This window comes from Lissotriton helveticus, chromosome 11 (assembly GCF_964261635.1).
Source record: "Lissotriton helveticus chromosome 11, aLisHel1.1, whole genome shotgun sequence".
Classification (NCBI taxonomy): domain Eukaryota; kingdom Metazoa; phylum Chordata; class Amphibia; order Caudata; family Salamandridae; genus Lissotriton; species Lissotriton helveticus.
In genome coordinates, this window is record NC_136072.1 from 1189966334 (window position 1) to 1189970518 (window position 4185).

Here is a 4185-nt window from a genome sequence, read left to right on the forward strand (position 1 = left end):
GAGAAAAAACTTCTAAATTCGAAAAAGCAGTATCCCCTTAAACATCTGGAATGATTTAATGTCAACGCATTATGTGACGTCACAGCAGTGAGGGACGCTTATTAGGGCGTTTCAAAACTTAGCAATATTCATAGGCGCTAGTTCGTTGTCTTGAAGCCACCGTGTACGGCCTGTATTGTTATTAGTGGAGTAACACTACAGACACCGCGGGGGGGGCGAAGTGTGTGTGTGGGGGCAGAGGTTAGCTGGACAGCACACACCCTGAACTGAATAATTCAGGGCGTTTTCAGATGTGATGATCAAGGAAATACAGGGACAGTAGAGTAAATGCCTCGGATCACACAATTTGGTCAAGAGAGGAAGCCGGGATCTAATCTACGCTGTCTGATTAAATGTAAATGTCCAGTATTTGTAAAGCGCGAACAATTACCCAAAGGTGTCAAGGCGCTGGGGGCTGTCGGGAAGATTAAGTGAGCTATTGCCCAGGGTCACATGGTGCTGGCCACCGGAGCCAGGGATCGAACCATGATCCCCAGCGTCCAGCGTCAGTAGCCCTGGCCGCTTCGCCACACCTCTTACACAATGTGAATTCTTCCATTATGACTCAAGGGACAGAACTCTGGGCCCGATTCACAGAACTAATTTAAGACAAAATCCTAAACTTACTGCCATTTTGGTATTCACAGAAGGCACTTACTCATTTCGGTATTCACAGAAGGCACTTACTCATTTCGGTATTCACAGAAGTTAGGAGTCCTAAATGCCTTCTGTGAATACCGAAAGTCTTAAAGTTAGGATTTTTCTCAGTTTAGGAGTAGTAAAGTTAGGAGTCCTAACTTCTGTGAATACCGAAATGAGTAAGTGCCTTCTGTGAATACCAAAATGGTAGTAAGTTTACGATTTTGTCTTAAGTTAGTTCTTTGAGTTGGGCCCTCTGTATTTAATTATTTGAATCACAAGATTACTGAATATACCTATTATTTAATGAGTTAAAAAACACATTTACACAACAAGTTATTCTAGATTAAAAGTACAAAGGGATGGCGGGACACTCTGGGGCATATTATCAAGACAGACGACAGACGACAGACACGGCGATAATGGGCTTGATAATATGCTCTATGGAATTCCAATCGAAGCCCATGTTAAATGTGAAGGACATCTAGCATGGGCTTCAATTGGAATTCCATAGAGCATATTATCAAGCCCATTATCGCCGTTTTAGCAAAACAGCGATAATTTTATCGCCTGTCTTGATAATATGCCCCTCGGGTTTTATGTTGATGCCTCTAGCCTTCCCTGTTCTAATTAAGGGAGGGGCATATTAATAAGGAACAGGGAAAAGTAACGCTAAGGGCGCTTAGCGTTAATTTTTTTAACACCCGCTATCGCTGGATAATATCGCCTGGTTATCACGTTATTAAGAACGCTAACCACCTCAGCGATAAAAAATCCAGTGATAGCGGCATTTTGGGAGGTTATCGCTGGTAATGCAGCGATAAAACTACAAGAATAGGGATATCCTTGTTGATAGCCCATGGTGGACTTAGCCATGTAATCCACCTCCCATTGGATTACATGGCTAAGTCTGAAAATTAGCAGACGTAAAAAAGCAGCCTTAACCGTGGTTAGCGCTGATTTTTTTGTCTCTAACAGGGTTAGCGTGAAGCTTGATAATAGGAGAAACGTCGCTTAGCGTTGAGGTTATCTGCCCCAGCCAATCCAGGCACTGCTGTAACAGGAGGAGCAACATCTGGATTGGCTTAGAGAAGTCGGGGCGGGAGGAGGCTGTCTCTCCTTCCTGCCGCACGTACAGAAGAAAACAAGCTGCTTCAGTGCATCCGTCGTCCTGCTTAGGTAAGTGTGTTTAACTCTGGAAATCGGATGAAATTAGGACGTTCTTCTCTCGGATCGTTTTGGATTTAGAATTTAAGCGTATGAGTGCGGCTCCAGATGCCAACGATGGAGCACCCACATGTAGTGTGATTGTTAAAGCTCGTGAGTGTTTTCCCGGCATGCGGGCGGGTATCTGTAAAAAAGTAAAACTTTATTAAAAAGTTAATTAACCCATAAAGTGTATACATGTTTTGCGGCGAAGAGCTTCACGGGTTGTGATTGCTTATTAGAGCAGACGATCGTCACGCCATCAAGAACATCATTTAATGAAGCATCACGGCCGTGAAACTGTAAACGTGCTTTCACAACGACGTCCTGTCAGGAGATTCACACATATACCAGTTAAAATCTGGCAAATGAGACACTACTTCCATGAGAATATTTAGTGAAGTTCAGACGAGCACTGGACTCTAAATGCTTGCCTCTGATGATTGAACCTGGGCAGCGAATGCAGTGCTGCGAGGCACGCAGGACTGGAGGATGGCTTTGAAGCCCCGCCCACTCTCCGCCCATATTTTTAATTGGCTTGTGTCATTGTCTTTCATAAACACTGGCTTCTGAGTCGTTATTAGGCATGTAAGTCCCTCCTTGGTACCGCCACGTCTGCATTTGTTACCTTCCATAACGACTAGACCTTTTACTGGTGGTGTTACATGCTCTGCTTTAGAAGTCGGCGATCACTATCTCATTTAATGCTCTTCCCTTATTCCACCCACTACCTCGCAGCACGCCGCCTGCTTTTATTTTAATTTCTACTAATGGTTACTCTTCAGCCACCCGAACAGAGACAGCAGCTCCCAGCAGAGGCTGCACAAGATAAAATCATGAAATATTTCATCCTTCTTCAAGCCTTTCTTGTGTGTGCAACATCAGGACAAGTTCGTACACTCTTTGAGAATGTGGAGTTTCCTGGAAATGACATTGAGAGGATCGCGGCTCCAGATGCAGAATGCTGCCAGATTTACTGCACTGTCCATTTTCGATGCACATTTTTCACCTTTATTTCAGAGCATCGCGGCCTTCCAAGCTATACCTGTGTTCTGAAATTCACGGACAATGGTTTTCCATCAAGGAGCGTCACTTCGCCAAATGCTGTGTCTGGGTTTCGTTTATCCACAGTTGACCAAAACAAACATAGTTGTTTCACGAAAACCTACAAAGACACTGATTTCTTGGGCAGTGACGTTAGGACTCTCCTCCGAGAAACCCTCACTGAGTGCCAGGATTCCTGCACCGACTCCCCTGACTGTCAGTTCTTCACATATGCGCGTAAGATGTGCTTCCATAAATTCGCTACGAAGCTGCCATCTCCACCAGTCATTAATATCCTTGGCAATGTTGTGTCTGGTTTCAGCACAAGGGACTGTGATGACAGCACTTGTGATTCCACATGTCCTGAATATCTCATTCCCAATTTTAATTTTGCTGGCGAGGACTTTGACCAGGTTCTGGCTCCTGATTCTGAGAACTGCCAGCTCATCTGCAGCAACCATCCCCACTGCCAGTACTTCACATTTCTCACAGAAGACTGGACTGTTGACAACAGAAAGTTCTTTTGCTATCTGAAGCGCTTTAACCCGAGGACTCCTTCATTGGTTTTTATTCAAAACGCCATTTCAGGCTTCTCGTTAAGAGGCTTTGGGATTAAAAAAAGATGCAGTGACCACATTTTTAAAGGATTGAACTTTTTATGAAATGACCGTGGGGTGGTCAAGGCCGACTCGGACCAACAATGTAAACGGTTGTGCAAAGAAGATCCTTTATGCCAGTTTTTCACTTTTGTGGATGGCGCCTTCTCTAACGTAGCCCAACGGAAGGACTGTCACATGAAGAGCGTGATTGCGCTCCCGAAACCTCCTCTGATAGTATACGTAAAAGACGCGGTGGCTGGATTTTCGAGAATACCATAGGAGGATTCCATTACAGGTTGATGAACCCCATCCTTGAAAGCTCCTGCTGGGGTCAGAAGGAAAGGCTGATTATGATTGTTCCAGCCAATAACTTGATCACAATCCACATCTGATATTCAGAGGTGTTCTGGGTGCCGATTGGTGGATCCTTTCTGTAAAAATCAATACTTTTTACATAAAAAAAAATAAACCCAGTAAAAAGCAAATCTTTGAATTTAAAAAAGTAGAATTTTACCCAGGTCCGCCCAGCTCGTTTTTTTATCTTCAAATGTTGAAACCAAAATGTATCCCATTTGTAGCAGGTTTTCTGAAATCCTCATTGAAATCTACAAATTGTATGGAGAAATAACAAACTCCTAATACCAGTTGGCACCCCATT

At 43.9% G+C, this 4185-nt stretch overlaps 1 pseudogene; it reads left to right on the plus strand.

Moving 5' to 3' along the window:
• The first annotated feature begins 2675 nt into the window (after positions 1-2675).
• On the plus strand, positions 2676-3951 carry LOC144791626 (coagulation factor XI-like; annotated as a pseudogene).
• Positions 3952-4185: the final 234 nt, after the last annotated feature.